This window comes from Furipterus horrens, unplaced genomic scaffold (assembly GCF_987537825.1).
Source record: "Furipterus horrens unplaced genomic scaffold, mFurHor1.1.pri manual_scaffold_6, whole genome shotgun sequence".
Taxonomy (NCBI): domain Eukaryota; kingdom Metazoa; phylum Chordata; class Mammalia; order Chiroptera; family Furipteridae; genus Furipterus; species Furipterus horrens.
This window is the reverse complement of record NW_028327176.1, coordinates 177,318,264-177,338,941: the sequence shown is the minus strand read 5'-3', so window position 1 is coordinate 177,338,941 and position 20,678 is coordinate 177,318,264. Positions and strand designations below refer to the sequence as shown.

General features: G+C 34.8%; 1 protein-coding gene across 1 annotated transcript in view; it reads right to left on the bottom strand.

Moving 5' to 3' along the window:
- Positions 1–20,678, bottom strand: part of UTRN (utrophin) — a 449,245-nt gene that overhangs the window by 190,526 nt on the left and 238,041 nt on the right. The window lies entirely within an intron of this gene.

Sequence of the window (20,678 nt, the reverse complement as noted above, 5' to 3'; positions counted from 1 at the left end):
AGTTAAAATGACTAAATACCAGAACAGGTTGCCAAACATTGTTGTAGAATCATTCTCCCTGAACGCTGTCTAAGAAAACAAAATTTTCAAAGGTGCTGTCCTCTTTCTCTGTAAGACTATCGCCTTATGAGATGTCTCTTAGAGCTAGAATTTATAATAACATTATTGAGTATCATGACTGGTAATTAAATATCACAGATCTCCTCTGTAGGCAAAATCTGATTGTAGACTTGCAGTATCAAAAAAATGGCACACAGGGTTGACAAAGGAGACACCTCCAGGAAAATTATCCTCAAAATTGAAATTAATTAAATTTGCACCATAATAAGAAAAAAGAATTTCTGCCAGTGGGTCTCCTGGAAGTGAGGATAGTTTAATCAAGGATAGTAATGTGTCTAAGAAAACAAATGTCTCAGAAAAAAGTAAATAAAAAGGCTGCTAACATTAAAAAATAAAAATAAAAATAAAATAAAATAAAACAAAACACAGAGAACAGAAGAACGAAACCTGGTAACAAGTCCTTGACATTTGTATTAGGATTCTCCGGGGGGCGGGGGGGGGGGGGGGGGAGACAGGATGTAGAGAGTGCAGATGTCGGGAGAGACCTTAATTTTAAGTAACTGGCTCACATGATTGTATAGGCTTGGCGAGTCCAAAATCTGCAGGGTAGGCTGTCAGGCTAGAGACCCAAGGAAGAGTTGCAGTTCAAGTTCCCCTAATTTGGTCTGCTGGCGGAAATCTCTTTTCTTCTGGGAAAGTGAGTCTTTCCCCAGTAGAGCCTTCAGCTGATTGAATGAGGTCCACCACATTATAGACAGCAATCTGCTTGACTAAAAGTCTACTGACTTAAATGTCACATATCTAGAATAATGTCTGACCAAATATCTGGGTACGGTAGCCTGGCCAAGTTGACACATAAAATTAACCACCATGACTTTGGAGAGGAGAGAAAAATGAACGTGGGAAGCACAAGAAGTCACTGCAGATGTGCTTTGTGTTGTAGGACAGTGGAGTGGCCAACTATCCTGATTTGTCTGGGGCGAAGGGTATCTCAGGACAAGGGGACTTCAATGTTATAAGTAAGAGGGGTCCCACGCAAAATCAGATAAGGTTGCCCTACAGGGAAGGCTACATCACCAATCCTTATTCTCATCTAAATCTCAGCAACAATTTTTTCAGCTGATCTCTGACCTTCCAAATTACACTCATTTATGTTCATGGGCACACCAGCCCTAGGAGACCTCATCCTCCAATATAAATGAGTAAATTCATTGTGGTTTAATCAGCAGTTTCTTATGGACTTTGATATCAGGAGTGGCCATTTCTTAGTGTACTGATAAAGTCTAGGAGTCAATCCTGCCATGGAAATGTCATGATAATCACAAAGATCCAAAAAGTCTGTTACAAGTCAGACAACCAGTCTTAACCTAGCAGCCCTTTCTGCAACCTTCAACAAACATGATGCAGTTAAACCTTGGGACGACTGGAACAGCATTTTCCAAACTGGTTTCAATGGTAAACTGGTTCAGAAAAATAATATCGGAAAAAACAGTGAGATGAACAAAGTTTCCCTACTGCAAGAGATTTCATAGCCTCAAATATATCATGTGTATCATACAATACCAGAAAAAGAAAAAAGAAATAATTTGCAGAATTTTCCAAATTAATTGCCCCACAGAAATCACTTTCAAGGTACACATTTTTACATCTCCTGGAACAGAGTTCAACAGATAACCCAGTCCGTTAAATGCAGGACTAACAAGATATAAATGGGAAAATTTTCAGTTCATCAAAATATTTCCAGAAACATAATTTCTAGCTCTGCATTTGTTCTTCCAAGCAATTACACAGACTCCAAATCTGTTTTGTATCTTAATATATGACTCAACTCATGATTCACTGGCAAGTTTCACCTTTAAAGAAAATATGGGTTACTTTTTTCTCATTTTGACCAACTCCCAAAGCAGCAAACAAGGGTACAGCAAAGACTACATAAGAGGAAGGAGACCCCACGGCGGAGCAGAAGCCGTGCACTGTCCTTCTCCTTGGAGGGGCTCACCTGGGGCTTTAGTGGGCCACACACCCCTCTACAGGTGAGAGTCCCATGTCAAAGTCAACAGGCTCACTGTTAAATTAATCTAATGACTTAAGCGCCACTGAATTTCTGATTTATATTAGCACTTAAACCTCAAATAGGAATTTCAAGATGAAAAATCAGGAATGATAAAAGAACAAAATTAGAAGAAAATGTGTGTTTCAGATGGGGGACATTTCCAACTTAGAAGTTCTCTAAACCAAGTAGAATCAAATTCACAAGGTCATTCAAAGGTGTTGGATAATATATGTCTATCACAATTTTTTTAAATAATTTATTTGTTTGTTTATTTATTTTATTTTTAGAGAGAGAGGAAAGGAGAAGGACACAATTTTTACCAACAATACTCTGACCCACTGAAAATACAAGCTTTAGCCCCTGATCGATTTGGTGACATTTGAAGGACATTTTTAATATAATACTAAGCATTCAAACAAACTCAAAAACACATATTTATTGGAATGAGAACATGCAAAACTAGTAAAAATATTGAAAATGTCAGTACATTGTGTGGCACTTAAACTGAGCATTAGTTAAATTTAATGATTGCTTTCGCCTACAATACTGCCAATAATGCCAGCAACAGATGTTGTTACTGAAAAATGCTAATTATTATCTGCCCTCACCACCATCTAGCTCTCTCTCTCTTTCTTTTTTTGGGTTGTATTAGCTATTACATCTGTGCATGTATAAACTGCATATGATTGGAAGTTGTGTTTTGTAAAATGATGTTGCCACACCATATAGCAGGTATCAGTTTAATTTTATTTCCAAATTTTAAACATTGTTTTATAAATAGTACTGTTTATTGTCCTATCTCAGGTCAATGTGATACAATCACATGTATTGCCATTGTATTCAACATAAAATGTGAAGATATGAAAAAAAAATCACAAAAGTATAGTCTAAGTTAACTTTCCAAGAAAGAGGAGCTGTATTTAAATACCACTAAAACAGGATTACAACTTGAATTTTTTTTTCTTTTTAGCAAGTCAATGAGAATTAAAAACTAACTGAAATTCTCAAAATAATCTCTACAGTTTAATTTCTAAGCATCCTAGATATCAGGAACCTTATCTTAACCCACATTTACATACATGAAATGTAAAAATGAATATTCTTACTTCATACTTAGTTTTAAGTTCAGTTTTTAGATTTAAAAGATGGAAGGGCAAAAAAAATCGGTTAACACACTAAAGGTAAAGAATTCTGAGATTAGCTTCAAGAAAAATAGGGCTGTAGCCTTTCAAAGTGGAGGCAACACAATAAATAGAATATTGATTCATTTCTAAGTAATTTTCTACAAGTAATTGATAGGTTATCTCTTGCCAAACTGATGATAAGAGAAAACGATGAAAGAAGAATGGGAACAGACCTGAATTAGAGTCTAACAATGAAATTGAAAGGGATGTTCTATCATCAATACCCTGCCTAGCAAACTGATACTTTCTCCTAATTCACTTCATCAATTTTAAGTATCTCATGGACCAATGCTGAACAGCAAGGCTGTGATTATCAGTGCACAACAAACCTTTGATAGGTATGCTATAGAATTTTGATGCACAGAAAACCTATTTTCGTTAAAAATTTTGTATCTTGCTGTCAGAAATAAATGATGTACTGAGCAGGTCCTACAAGTTGGTACAAAGGCAATACAGACAGGTGTGAGAACCAAGAGGTATATCAAGCCAGTGCCAAGGACAGATCTTGCATTCACTGGGAACTTGGACAAACTTTTGCAGGATGGCAGCATTTCACTTAATAGCCACAAAGCCGTGGGGGAGCCAAAGACAGACTGTGATGAATGGATCCTTCCATAAACATTGGAAGAGACTAGGCTCACGTAAAATACTTGCAGGCTTTAGTGATTTTATTTTTTCTCTTTCAAAACCTTCAAACAGGCTACCAAACTGAGCAACAATTACAAAATGCCCCATCCTTGAGCAACAATTACAAAACGTCTCACCCATTATAGTAGGGAGACACGTGATGGAAAATGACAAGTTCTCATAACACAAAGACCTCACCTTTATTCTTTAGTGGAAGAATAATCAGTCACTTGTAATACTGTATGATCTCACTTACATGTGAAACCTAATGCACTGAACCGACAGAAACAGAGAGAATGGTGGTTGCCAGGGGCTGTGGAGTGGGGGAGACAGGAAGACGGAGGTTAAAGGATACAAACTTCCAGGTGTAGGATGATGAAGTTCCGTGGATCTAATGTTCAGCATGGTGACTACGCTGCATTGTACACTTTAACGCTGCTAAATTTACCTAATGGTGTATGTCAATTATACCTGGCAATCAGCCTATAATTTGATAAAGTGTTCAAATAACATGCAATTTTCAATTCTTTGACCTATTAAAAAATCAGTTCATTGATTTCTTAAGGTTATTTATAATTGGGTGGAAGTTACTCGCGTGTCCCACTCTTCGTTTTCTCTCACAACCCTGTGTGGTCTTTCTGAAGACCACTAAGGCAGCTGTAACACCAATATTCACGGGTTACCTCCGATATTTGGAGGCAATGTGTTACGTTGGACCTTACCAGGCACAGTCTATCATATGGACAACTCTCAAGGACAGGAATTATTCTTTCTACCACACAGATGTAAAAAATAGGGCTCATACAGTGTGAAAGTGACAAAATACAGTGTGAAACAGTGTCCAGCTTTAAAGATCAAAGGCTCTGAAGTTATATGGAAACAGAAGTGGGGATAAAGATGCAGAGGTAGATGTAATTCATATTCTGAAAGTCTTGTATTTCAACCACAATCCAAATCACTTCACTCAAACACATTTTATTTATTTAAATCTTATGAGACTATAAATATTGAAACACTACTACTATGACAAGTGGACTGGACCTTTTTGGAACTAATTAAAAACAAATGTGAATTCCCTATAAATTATTAATTATTTATGTGATGGTGAGACTGTGTTTGTAACTTCTGCTTTAATTTTGGACACCAACAAATATATCTCTGAACTGGCATTTTTTATAAATCACTGGAATATCTGATAATTTTTAAACTTTATTTTTATTTGGAATGTCTGATTTTTTTCATAAGATGTCAAAATTGTTTTACTATAGGGACTGAGATTTGCTATTTTGCTCTCAAAAACTTAGGAAACTATTTCATAACTTCAATGATAAAATCACTTCCTAAGTAATTTGAATTCTCTAGCATCAAATAGATGTTGACAAAGTGTTAAAACATCCCACAGATGTATGCCAGCTCAAAGGAAATTAAATTTTTTTCATAGACAAAGAGCCAATAAATTTAAGAAAAAAATTCTTACAAGTATTCAGTGACTGCAATGCAAAAGTATCAAACTGACAAACATTTTTAAGTTATAAAATTCAAGGCTAACAAGAGTATGGTGAGACCAATATTCTCATACACTGTAGGAGTATACTTCGGGACTGTCTTTCTGGGAAGCCACCTAGCAGTGTATACAATCCAGCAGAGCCACTTAGAGAAACTCAGCCTAACAAAAAGTAACTATCAGTTATAGTCAAAGATTATACACATAGACTCTGTTGCAGCATTATAAAGTCGAAATCAGAGAAAATTTTATTTGTCTAAGGACATAGACGTTAATATTCCTTCTGAGTAAGCAGAATTAACTGATAAATTTTATTTTCTTCTTCCTTCCTGTCAGCATTTCACAAAGGGAGCACTTTTGTTTTAATGTATCTAAGAGTAAACATGTAAATGCTATTTTTAAAACTAATTGAGTAAAACCTAATTTAATTTGCCAAACATAATTAAAGATGATTTGCTTTACATGCATATTCGAAAGCTGGCTGCCATTGTACTTCTTTGACAGTATAATTCACAAATTTTTCTAAAGAACAACTTTTTATACCAACTTCAAGATGAAACACCAAGGCTCAGCAATGGTAAGTAACACTCCCATTGTGCTCAATAGAGTTGAAGGTATGTCCAGAAAGGCAATCTCCTCCCACTATAGGGCTCCCTACGTTCCCACTTGTTGCTTCAAAAGTACCTTAAATCTTCATTTGACCTCCCAAAAATTTCTTCAATGTAAAATGATATTACAAATAACTTTAAGTGAGCATAGTTGCCCAGTTCTTTCTAGCCCTAATCTACCCACCCATTTCCTGATACACAACTGTCCTAAACAGGTACATGTCAGGTGGGTTCTACTCTTTGATTCCTGGCTTTCATTCAAGGAAACATTCTACGGCTCTACACAGACTGCAATAAATGTTTGTTAATTTTGATTTAATTTAAAGAGCAAAGAGGTTTAATCAAGAGCAATTAATCAAACCACAAACTATATATTATAAATAAATAAATACATTTTAAAATCCTCCAACAACTCTTTCAGTTATTTATAGTCTCAGGAATATGCCATTCCAATTATTATAGCAAAACAGCAGAAAATGTGTTACATACAATTTTCAGTAAATTAAGGAACAACTCTAGGTTTCAAATATTACAATTTCTTTGGTTAAATACTCACCAGGAGTTATATTTATTGATTTTAGAGAAAGAGGAAGGGAGAGAGACAGAGAGAGAGAAGCATGGGTGTGAGAAACAGCGATCAGTTGCCTGCCATACGTGCCTTGACCAAGGGTTGAACCCACAACGTAGGTATGTGCCCTGACTGGGGATCAAACCCACAACTTTTGGTCTATGGAACGATGCTTCAACAAACAGCCACCCAGTCCAGGGTCAAATGTCACAATTTCTATCATTCTTTCATCAGATGAGAAATTTCAGTTTATCTGGCAATATGAAAACTGTTATATATTTTGAGTTATAAAAGTCAAAAAGCTTAAAGATAATAGGATATGTCCTAAAAGAACCACACCACACATGATTAGCCCACATTACAAAGCAGCAGCTATTAGCAGAAATGCAGAAGAAAAGGGAAAAAAATTAACAAGAAGATGCAAGTATAAACGGCTTTTGCAGGAACCTATTAAGAGTAACTGTTCTTTTAACAAAGCTTATGTGTCAACCCTAAATAAAAATAAGAATAGTTCCAGAATTTAAGAATTGTGTCTTGATAAATTTCTACTAACCTCAACAAATGTGAAAGACAAAGACATCTTATCAACACACAAAAGGAAAGAGCCCTTTGGCCTCCCTGGACAGAAGTAATCGGTTCCAAACAGGATTTGGAAAATCTTGTTAAATAGTGTGTAAACCAAACTTTCCTATTATATTGAATTGTACACAATGAAGGCTTTCACAAAGGATAATTTTCTTTTCCGTATCTACAGGAATTAGTAAACTATAAAAAATGAGCGTATCAATTCTATATATTTCATAGTTTGGAAAGTCACAAACTTTAGTATCGATAGTAGGCATGTGCAGTTTTGTAAAGGAAACATGAGTTTTTAAAATGACTTTTGCTCAACTGAAATGCACGAAAAGAAAGAAAAGCTACAGACTCAGTAAATATTCATTATCAGGTAAGTCAAGACCCTCTTAAAGTATTTTTGCATTAGTCGCAGTCTTAAGACAACAAAATGTGAAAAATATACAAAGAGGGCAATTGACATTTTTTATGATTCTCAACATTTAAGCTTTCAGAGTTTCAAGTAATCTCTCCAACGTTTATCACAGCAGAGTTGCTGCACACGGAACAGTTGAAAGATAATAAAACAAACACCTATATACTGACAACCAGATTTAACAACTGTTAAGATGTTAACATATGGCTTTTATCTCAGAGAGATATTTTATTTATTCATTTTCCAGAACCACCTCCAAGTAAATCATGCGTACCAACAACTTGATTCATCTGGTGTTAACAGTCCATCTCAGAAACCTAATAAAATACACTTTTATAAAATAATCTCATCAAATCCAAAAATAGAATATATCCTTATCAAAGCCATTCAGCCAATGCCACTATTAACATATGACCCAGGACAGGTCACGTAACCCCTCTAAACCTCTGTCTTCTCATCTTTAGATAAAATGAAAGAACTAAACTTGAAAATATGCAAAGGCACCACTGGTTCTTAAGTTTGAGAATTTCAGTGCCCACGAGAATACTCTCACTGTCTTGTTCAATCTGCAATATGAAATTTGAAGAAACCGTAAAGACACCTAAAAGGTGCAAGATACCTGGCTAGAAGCAGCCCTCTACCCCCACCCTCAGCGCTACAGATGCATTCCTGGAAGTCACTCCAGCTTTTAGGTAAGGATGGTGACATGTGGCATAAGTGAATTATTTAATTGTCATAAAGTATTGATTCTCAACCGCATGGAACTTGCTGAAAATTTTTGGTTTACATTATAATTTCCCAAATCTTTCACTAGCTTCCTATCGAGCTGAGCTGCTCAGCTTTTACAAATAAGCATACTAGGCCATTAGGCTTCCATTAGAAGTAATTACTTAAAAAGAGCAAATGTTTCCCTTTCTTCACCACCACACCACATAAGGATCTTCCACAACGACAGGCTATATAATGAAGCAATTTAGGATTTGCTTCAAGAATTAATGGAAAACAGCACTCAGTCTTTACGGTCATTAATTCAGGTTATTCCGTTCCTATCAAAACCTCACTCTCCAAATAAAGATTATTTTAAAAAATCATCTCAGAATTACCAGACTGTTTAATTACTATTGAATTTCAAGAAAGATCTCCCTCAAGCCTTCCCAAGTTTTACTGTGCCCACCAGCATCTGAGATAAATAATGTATAGATTATAAAAATTATGGCTGCCCTAATTTTAGATTGAACAAAAATTGCAGAGTATTTCTCTTGACTAGATACTGCCCCTCCGGGGCCATGAGTCCTGTATGGCTCCTTTCAAGCAGCCCCAATGTGAATCTCAGTTGTTTGGAAATTGTATGATTTTACTGGCAGAGAATGTACCTTAATATGAAAGCTGGCTTGGTGCCTCAGGAAAGAAGAAAAACAAAGTGATCTGCATTGCACAAAGACATGAGATGATTGGTACTTAACATTCTGCCCCCTGGGTTGAGACAAACAGAAGCTTTTCGTTACCAAGTTCTTCCACTACTTCAAAAATTATTGCAGCAGCAAACCGTGGTAAAAGCATTTGTAGATGAATATTGTCATTGTGTTTGTTGGTTGGTTTACAGAACAAGAAATTACAGAAATTTTGATATTTTAATTCTAGTAATACGCTAGCCCTGCATAGCAAATTCATAAACATTAACTTATCAGTCCTGCAATAACTTTCTAAAATAACAGAATGCATATTATTTTCACTGTCTAGATGAAGAAATTGAGGACTAATATGCCACTTAAGCATTACAAAAGACCAAACAGCAAATAAGGTAATCAAACCTAGGCCTTCTAATTCTAAATTCAGCATATTTCACATTATACTAACTTTTACAGTATTCTAAAAAATTAATGTAAAAAATAAACTGCGTATTTTATAATATTATGATTTACAAATCACTTCACAGAAGCTATCCTAATTATTATTAATAAGTAGAACTCAAACTATCAAATTCTATAAGATACAGTAGTAAATGTATCACAGTAAACTTGAATTATTTTTCCATCCTTTTTACCTAACACTTATGGTTTCAAATTCCTACTTTCAATCTCATGTTTAAAAAAAAAAATGGATCAGTGGCTGCCTGGGGATGGGAGGGTATAATGGAGAAAAGAGGGAGTGTCCACTCATGGATATGGGGTTTCTTTTGGTGGGGGAGGGACAAAAATGCCCCAAAACTTAATTGAGCAACCCTAAGAATATGCTAAAAAAATACTGACCTGTACACTTTAAAAAAGTGGATTCTATTGTACATGAATTATATCATAACAAAATTATTTTAAAAAGAATACATGGAGCCAAGGTATTGTAAATCTAAGAAAAACTTGAAATGTGGGTTATTTATTCAACATTTACAAATACTTTGTCTTATTCAACTGACTCTTCTAAAATAAGATGTGACTGCAAGTTCAAGAAATTGACATTAAGAAATAAATAGCAAATTATAATACTGGGCAAAGTTAAATGTAAATTCTGTAAAAGTAAGTACAATAAATATAATAAAATGTTACGAACACTAGAGCAATCTCCTAGAAACTTATAAAATAATATATTGATATTAAACCACAGTAAGACCAAACCTCCACATAAATGAGAAGGCATTATTTCCTCAGGTATAAAATGAGAAAACTGGACAAATAATTTTAAAAATTTATGTCAATTCTAAAGTTCTATAAAACTATAATTTAATACTAGTAGACTAATTTTTACTGTGAATTATTTTTCCTTTTTTCTTGAAATAGTGTCATTTGCTCAACTGAGCCACAATTAAGAGCATAACATTTTTTTCACTCTCAGACCAAAATAACTTACATCCAAAGGAGGGTTTTTCTGTTTCAAGGAGACATTAAGAAGAATTATGTGTTTATTTCAAAAACATAAATATTATGCAATTTTTCATTTCAGAAATCCCTTTTGGAAATGCTCCCCATGTCTGAAAATCTCCAATACTCACACGCATTTTTCCTTTAAAACTGGACGAAATTTTGGAAACAGTCAAAAGTCAATGGTGATCTGGCATACACAGCTGGCACTGAAAAGAGTGGTTTTCATTGAGATGAAAATATAAATGTTAGCAAGTGAACCTGATAGCCATTTCTCAAAAACAAGCACTCAGTGTTCTCTGAATACTATGAGCATGATTTGGGTCCCTGTGTCTCTGCTCATTCAGATGTCTGTCCTCAAAGGTACCTGCTCGATTAAGTCCTATTTACTTCTTAAGATCCCTAACTATCTTGTCTCTAAACACTTCCCTGACATTTTCAAGTCAGAATTGCCTTTGTTTCTTCTGTGTTCAAACAACTTTGAGTTTTATTACGTGGTATTCGTCACATCTCATTTTAGACATTAGCGTTTTTGTGTTCCCAGCTGAGCATCTGGATTTCAGACAGTTTTGAAATAGACTCTCTGGTCCCACACTTAGGAAAGTCAGTTAACCTTGCTGGGTTTTAGTTTATAGCCTACAACATGGCTCCAGTTTTCATCTAACAATCTCATAAAATATTTTTTAATTGATATCTCCTATTTTCTGGGAGGGTACCAAAAACTAGGCATTCAAGTGGATGGCAGGCATGCAAACAGGCACTGCCTTGTAAGAGAGAGATTTGGCACTATACAGGAAACGTCGTTAAATGTTCATTTGGTTCAGTTGGTCACCTCGAAAAACATATCCTGGAAATCATCAGGGTGCACTGTATGATTGATGAGGGTGTTCATCACGAACTGTTTATCACGAGAACACTGGTAATACTGTAGCCATTTAACCATAGAGGACTGCTTAAATAAATTATCTGGTAGCCATTTGATAGAACTTTACTTACATTATTAAAAATCTTACATAAAAATGTTTAATAACATGGAAAAGCATTCACGATGTGTAAAGTTTAAAAGGAAGGTTATAAAATCCCAAAGGAAACCTAATTTCAAACAATACTTTCCTTGCTTCCACCTCACAACCATGATGGCACGAGGGACGGCCCGTTGGGGCATCTCACTCTGGCTAGTGGTACACACACACCTTATTCTTTCAAAATTCTGAACGCAGAATCAATATGGTCTCAGATAATAATTTTAAGGAAAAAGAAAGTTCCCTTTTCCTATATCTCTTTCAACTCTTATAAAATGTGCCCTGAAAAAATAAAACAACTCATTCTATATTGTTTTTGAGTCAAATATCAAGAGATCCCCTTAAAGGGTCACAATGGGTAGTATATCTACGCGTATACCAAGAACAATAAATTTAGATATTTTGGAAGTGAGCTTATAATCAAATCTAATGGCATCAAAAACACATTCTTAAAAGTGTTGAGAATACATGTAAGTTTCTGTATTTCTCTTCCTTCTCTTCTAACCAAGAATGTTTGTTTTTCCGACTGTATCAATCATAGTCAAGATAACTTCCCTCCTTCGCTTTGTTCAGTTTCTGGTAGGAAACAGAACTCCTTAATGGGATGTTGTAAGTAAATCAGAATTATACCAGTTTCATTAGAATGTTAGCCGGCGTCTAGGAACTCAATCAATAATCTAGAGGAGCCCTCACACAAACTGAGGAATACTCATCGTATAAGAGTATCTGTCACAAGCTCTCAGGTCAAGGGAAGCTTTTTCTTGCACTTATTCAAGCTGACTCAAACAGAGAGAAAATGGACTGGGAAAAATTGCACAGATTTATTTTCCTTACTCCGTTGCTAAAAGCAGGGATGAACCATGTCGCAACTCAAACCCAGTGAGTCGAAGTCTGTGGGGCATGAATCTTGTGGAAAAGTTCCTGAGAACTGGATTGCGAACCCCTTAGTTAAGATCTAAGGGTTCCTTTTAAGAATAAAGATAAGACTGATGGTACCATCACAACACCCAAGAGACAGTAAGGAATCTCTGGGTTCAAGGCACTGTGCTGGGCACATGCATCGTCTTGTTTGATCCACACACAACCAGTGTGTAAGGAAAATCATACCAATATTGATAACAACCAACTCTGTCACAAGAGTAGCCCACACACATGACATCTTATTATGTGCCAAGCTCTGTGGTACCATTTTATAAATATTAACTTTAAAATTCTCACAACTCTGTGAGAGAGACAGACAGACAGACATGAATTCCAACTCCATTTTCTGAAAAGGAAGCTGAGACACAGATATTAAATGATTTGCCCAAGGTCATATCACTGGTAAGTGGCAAAGCCACGATTATTTGAATTCTTAGAGTCAACCTGCAGAGTAGCATGAATTCTCTTAACCATTACATTTCTTCAAAACAAGTTATTTGAACTGACTTGTTTTACATGGGAAATGCAAAGCTGTGTTTTGTTTTTATGCTGTTTAACATGTACCTTTGGTACATGACATCCATTCAATACAATTCAATTCATGATCTTAGAGTTGAATTGTTTTTTGCTTGCTTTGATTGTTTTTTATTGAATTTATTGGGGGTGATATGGTTAATAAAATTATGTAGTTTTCAGGTGTATATTTCTATAATAGATCACCTGTAGGTTGTGCTCACCATACCAATTAAGACTTGAATTGTTAAAAAAAAAAAAATTGTTAATAGGAAATACCCAATCTAGCAAATTAGTTGACTGACTTTTCAATTTATTTTTTTAAGGAGTTATTATGTCCTTTTACATATAATGATAAACAACTACATTTGAGTGCAGAAAATTAAGTTCAGTGAATACATAATTTAATACTTGTGGTATGGAGATGTAAACCAAACTAAATTATGACTCAAAAACCAGAACCAACTATATTAATTTGCATTAAAATGAACCAATCTATCTTTTTTACAAAGCTGCAAAATGAGCCCACTAAAAAGGCATCTAATATATAAGTTTAAACTAGAACAAAATCTCTGCTCTCTTCAAATTATGTAGCCAGAACTCAAATAGCAAGGTAGTTTTGAAAAGGACATATTTCATTATGTTTAAACTTCTGGGGGAAAACAAGTACATCTCCACCCCACAAAACTAGCAGTGTTAAAGTACTCCCAAAACTCTCTGAAATTAAGTGTAAAAGAGGCATTGGATCACAAAACCTATATTTAGTTCAAGTTGTGTCACAGACTAGCTGAGAAATGAATGACATGTTCCTTAACCTGCCAATTTACAAAACCTGTTTAACCATTTATTTAATGGGAATAATGACAAGTTCTTTGCTACCTCTTAAAGGTAAGTAACATAATTATTCATTAATACTCTATGTATTGATGATGAGATATATGAGAAAACTCTAATAAGTAAAGGAAATTGTATCAGTGGTAACAGCACATTTTTCAGTCATGAAGGTTTGCAGTTATTTTATTGCTATATTTGGCCCTTTTTTTCCTTCAATTTTCTTAAAACAAAAGTAAAATATTATATTATGAAAGAGTCTAAGGTCTTCTTTCGTTTGCTGTTTTTCCAGAATTCTTGCTTAAACTTTCTCAAGCTATACTTTCATATCATCCTATTATTTATTAAGCAAGAAAAGGTTCTGCTATTATAGGTGAGCTTTGCAATAAATTAATCTTATAGAACTCCAAAGAACTGAACAAATTAGAAGAAGAAAAAAGAAAAGAAACCATTTGGTGCACTTCACATCCTTTCCAATGTCACTTATTTTGACTCAACTCCCTTGCACAGAAATGAATACATTTGTGAAACTGAGAATACTACCACAGCATGAAGTTTTCTATATTGTTCTATCTCTCTGGTAAGTTTTACTAATTGCTTATTTTAGAGAACTAAAAATAAAGTACCCAGTATACTAACAGAAGTTGGCAATGTTCACAGTCACTGGTAAGAGGGACTGGATAATGTCTGTACATTTAAAATCTAGTAGAACATTCAACTTAGAAATTTCCCCTTGAAACTTAATAAACTTTACTCCTCAGTAAACACATACCATTAACATTTTAGTCACAATTATCAAATGATAAAAATGGGCACCTTTTATCCACACCTGTAATGCTACTCTAACACTGATCTAGACTTACACAAATAATGATATCTTGACTATTAAAGAACTATTTAGAATACAATCCTGTTGAATGGTTTTAATTATTGTTTTAGTTAAGTGACATAGTATTATAGCTAATTATACTTCTTTTAGTTAAAAGTCATTGATAGCATGAGTTTTCTGATTAACAAAATGTTAGTACATTAGATAACTGGTTTTTTAAATAGTTTTCAAATACACATTGTCTTTGGGAGCTATGGCAAAATAGAGATCAGGGAAGTCACCTAAAGTAGAACTGTGGCTTTTGGAGGTCACGAGAAAATAAAGCAGTCCCCCCTTATCTGCAGGGGTATACACTCTAAGAACCCCAGTGGATGCCTGAAACCACAGAAAATACTGAACCCTATATATTCTATGTTTTTTCCTCGATACACAAATCTATGATAAAGTTTAACTTATAAATTAGGCATGGTATGAGGTTAACAGTAATAACTAATAGTAAAATAGAACAATTATAACAAGATACTGTAATAAAAGTGATGTGAGTAAAAAATAGGACAGTTATAACAATATACCACTATGTGAGAGTGGTCTCTCTCTCTCTCTCTCTCTCTCTCTCTCTCTCTCTCTCTCTCTCTCTCTCAAAATATTATACTGCATACACAACGTAGATACACTGGACAAAGGGAAGATTCACGTCCCAGGCAGGACACAGCTGGACAGTGCAAGGGTTCATCACGCTACTAAGAATGGAGCAAGATTTTAAAATAAGTTGTTTCTTTCTGGAGTTTTCCACTGAATATATTCAGACCACGGCTGACCATGGGTAAGTGAGGAAAGCGAAAGCACAGGTGAGGGGCCTACTGTATCTGATGACAAGTAGGGATGTAGGTGGTGTCTCTCTTGACTCCCTCACTGTTTTCTGTAATCTCAACCCACTGAGGGAGTGCAGAGATGGAGGAAGAGCAAGGGAAGGGCCTCCCCAGGTCACACACAGCTCGGACACAACAGGCCTAACGCATCAATGGAGACAGATGAGATGTAGGCAAATCCTTCACATTTGGCTTTTTTTTCTTTTAAGTACCTCAGCTTTTAGGAAATTTTCTGAACTAATCAAAACAAGAATTTCTCATCAAACCAAGAAGAGACCATGTTCATAAGATCAACTAGAGTTCTATCTCCAGGCTACATACTGTGATTCGGACCTTTTCTGTGGTTCAAACAACGTGTGTGTGATCTGATTACGGAAAGAAATGGGAGAAATGTGAGAGCTGACCTTAAACTATATACATTTCAACATTCAGATCATGACAAAGAAAAGCTCTATCACTCTAGAGCACTTGAGGATATAATTATCCAAGGATAGGATAGTTTTCAATCTGAAAAAAATGGCTGGGAAATAAAAAATATAATTTTTCTATATGAGGTGTAAACTATTTGAAAATACACCATTGCATTCTGTGCCTTCTTTAAAAACATATACTTGACCTTAACTACCTCTAAATAAAGGGGACCCCCCCCCATACATGTAGATGAAAAGTGATGTGTGAACTTGCTTCATCAGTGTATCTGAAAATCTGCTCAGAGACTCTGTGCCATTGTGGTCATACTCTGCTGTCCCTTAGCACTATATTTACATAGCACTCTGTTGTCTACATGTGAGAACATACAAACATGAACACACACCACATACACATACATGCATGCATGCTCGTGCACAGCAAGCCTTTCGTAGACATCACCCATCAATCCAGACTTGCTGGGTGGCATTTCCTGGTCTGTTCCTATTTGTCACTGAGTACTCAGAGGCAGCTTCTCTGGTAGCACAAACGGTGGTTTTTCAGGCCTGACTGAGATCAGCACCATTCACTTTATGTGTGAATCAGCAGTCACCAAAATGGCATGTGTATCTCACACAGAGAGAAAAAGACAACCATCTGGGGTGCAGGAAGAGACCAGTAGAAAATAAGAACAAAATTACGCTCTACTAATACTTAATATGAGAGTTTTACCATGGAATATGTGTATAATTTCTAAATGGATGGGTAGATATTTAAAATATTTTTACTGATAAGACTTCATAATCAAAAAAGTTTATAGAGATCATTAAAACCATGTAAATTAATTTCCATATATGTATAGGCAAATAAAAGTTATATTACTTAAATTTTAAAAATGTTTAATCCTTAAATCATGAAAAATTCAATTTATAAAGCTAATTTTACCTTTTTCTCATTTTTCTATAATGGTTCATATCTCAACCTATTCTACAAAAAGCTACTTTTCACCATGTCCTCAATGAATAAGTATTTTATGAAAATTGGCACTAAGAAAGAAATCAGGACTTACTAAATTCCTTTCTGATTCAACATAATTCAATCAGTTTTTGATCCAAAGATTTAATGATAAAATATCTCAAAATAATCAGATGACAATAAAAATAAATTTAAAATCAATTTAACTTTTAAATCACCTACAGTGATGTATTTGAAGAAAGTTATTTTTATAGTCATTAATATTTTAAAGGAGCTAAGCACTCAAAACCAAATCTGGAAAAATTAGCATCCGGCATAAGGTGATTTTAGGTCATCAGGGCAATTTCAATGCTGCAAATTATATCTCCAAGAAAGCAGCACTCATGTTTCTGTTTCCTGACCAAACTTTATGGGCTGTATAACCAGGAAGAAATGTTTTTAAAAGCAAAAAATACAAGTGAACGTGTGAATACAGTGAGAGAAGGGAAAGTGTATTTTAACTCTGAGAGCTGTGAAATCCAAGTGCCTCTTTTCCTTCCTCCTCTCTTTTCAAAATATACAAGGGGAAAAAAAACACAAAATGAGGATATTCGACACAAATATTCAATTGTGTAACACATAAACTATTTTCTGACACACAGAGATGTATGAAAATAAGCAAAGATAGGGTACCACAGAGGAAAAAGTGTGATAAAAGACAGAATTTCCCAATAAATTTAATTTTAAAAAAGACTGAATTTTTATATAATATGTAAAAAGAGAGATTCTATAAAGGAAAAAGGGGGAATTAAAATGGCAATATAAATTTAAAATAGTCATGTCTCCCTTAGGTTATGCAACATTTTTTCTCATTTATTTCAGTCTCTATATTTTTGTGAAGAAACAGTGAAACGTACAGCATTTCCCTTTTAAGAAACTAAATTTAGAGAATGTAGGAGGTATAGGTAGGGATGAAGTCATGACAGCATTTACAGTTTAAGAGACTTGATAGTGTCTTAAAGCAAATACCAAACTTATTTAAACCTTTAAGTACTACAATTAACTATTTTTACTTGGTATAGACATCTGTGTCAATATCTGAGATGGCAAGTGTTAATTAATATTTAATTCTGCAAATAAACTATTATTTATATCACATGAGCTAACACAGTCAATAACTAAGATCAGTTTTCAAGATATAACCAAGCAAATAAATTATATCAGCTACTAGCTGATTTATTTCACAGTAATTGTGCCACTTCCTATTCTGGATTTCCAGTTCTTTAGACACAATCTCATGTATCATTGCCTTATATTGACCCCTGCTGGAAAGTACTGGAATTGTATATTTCTCATTTCATTATCTGGACAGTTGGTAATTCTGTATCTGTGAAAAGAAATGTGGACGATATCATTTCAACTGCAAATTTTGATTTTCGAAAAGAGAAAAGTACCATTTTTCTAAACATTTCAATTCTAATGGGTTCTTTAGGAAATTGTAAATCTCAAGAAGTCTGCCCAAAGAGTATTTCTGGTGGAAATTAATTGATCCAATGACTTCAGTAACTGAAGTTGTTTATTTTTGGTATAATTATGAGGCTAATGAAGCAACTTCATCCAGTATTTGAACTTCTATGGCTTCATACCTCAAACTAACTTAATACTTTAGTCACATGACTTGAGGAAAAAAATACCTGATTTTGTGAGTGAATGCATACAAATAGATCAGAAAAATGACCCAACTAATAAAAAAGGATGCTTTACATATTCATATTTGTAGTTAAAGAGAAAATAACATGCACTAGTGAATGAGCTTTTCTTCTCTATTATCAAAACTACCTGTTCATGTAACACCTAAATGTTTTACCAGAATCAATTTATTCTCTGAAGTGGACCAAAACATAACACATTGAAATAATTAATTTACAAATTTTTACAACTGAGTTAATATTAATGTATATTGTTTGAATTAGCTTCTTATGCAAATGAAACACTTCTAAGTATTTCTGAAAATACCATACTACCTTAATCTGTCTCTTAAATTTTTTCAAAGAAAAAAAGTTTTCAGATGAGAAATATATTTAATTGAGCAAAGTGTAAGAAATAAAAATATGATATGATAAAGTTAGTAGAATACTGACTCTCTCCCTCACCCCTAATCTACTGCCATATAATATGCAAAGTCTAGGGCTTGGACATGTCATATTTTACATCATCATGAACTTAATATTGTCCTAAAGACAGTTGTTCCAATTATGAATGAGTTTGGGTAGCTAAGAGCGGATAATAAGCTACATTCTTGGAAATGGCTGAGAACATGATATGAAGGAAGAATGCTGTACTGAGGTCCTAAATATATTGATTTAACATTCCTATTATAATTCCTCCCTTTCATATCAAATCGCTCCAATTTTTAACAAAAGTAATGAGAGAGTGTAACATAGTTTAAATAAATAAAACTATGATCAAAAATAACATAGCCAACTTTAAAAAATACTGGGGCTCACTCCATGGTTTATGTTTAGGTGGTGTTTAAATTTGCAGCTGTCAAACAAGTTGCCCCCCAACAGTGCATTTAATCCACCTGTCCAAATAAAATTAAGTTCTTTAAGTTAAACTGTAATATGTGAAGATTTAAGAGTATAAGGGATATTGTATGAGAGGAATCCCACAGTTTCAAGATGTGCTTTAATCTTCAAATTGAAAAAACTATTAGCTATAAAAAGATGGACAGTTTTTAAGTAACCTACTGAAAAACTGTTTTAAACTCTTTTTTTTTTTAATTTACTGACATTTCCATAAGGCTACCACGCCATTCCACATTAAGACACTGCAAAGTATCACAGAGGTAACAGGTCTTAGTGGATGTAGTTTTGCTGTATCTTCTTCAAACAGTTCACAAACAAGCTTTTGACAGTTGCAAAATAAAACAAGCACAAAACAGTACTTGTTCCTGATTCTTAAGCAGAATCTAATTAGCAATTCACTTTAACAGCTTTTACAATCAGCCACTAAGAAAAGGAATCTTTCCTTAATAAGAACCCTAAAAAGATTAGTTTTTAGAGCCCGAGAAACAGTAGCATTATCAGATACCCAGAGACCCTCATTTTCAATCACTAGTTACCTTACAGAGCTTCTGATACCGAGGAGAAGAAACTGCCATCCTCTGTAAGCGATGTAACAAAAACACAACTTTCTGTAGCGACGTTCTCACCACAGCCATCATTTTAAGTTTACCACACTTCTGGAGACACCTCAGAATTTGCATTATAAATGAAGAGCAATGATCATTTCCTCCTGGTCACTGGACAATGATTTGCCAGTTCTCTGAGCATGCTCGTTTCCAGGAATGCATTTGAAAGAGGGGCTCAGGTTCTTGTCAGAAGGAGGCTGGTATCCCTTCAACTTCTTTTCAATTAAAAAAAAAAAAAAACATATGCAAATGCCACCCAGAAAGCCCCCCAGCAGAGGCTCACAGCCAGTCCTTGCTCAGCCTGGCATAGCCAGGGAACGGAACAAGTTCAGCAGCTAAACGCTGCCTGCTGCTGGAGAGGAGCGCGCTCAGTAGCCAGAAAGGATATTAAGTAAAACATTAAAGCTGCAGATACAAAGCAGACATCCCCCGGGAACAGAGATTCAACACATCACCACCGCGGTGCATGCCTCCTAGCAGGTTTACATTAAGAGATCAAGTAGCATTCACTCTCTCACTGGGAAGAGGAATGCGTTCACCACCCGACCTGATGCAGCTCTGGTCTTGCTCAGTGCGATGAGTGAATAGACCCCGTTATAAATCTTGAGAAGAGCAGGAGGGTACCTGACTCTAATAATATCAGCCTGTCCGTCAAGTGCTAATAAATCACCTCGGACAGGCCTGAAAACACAAT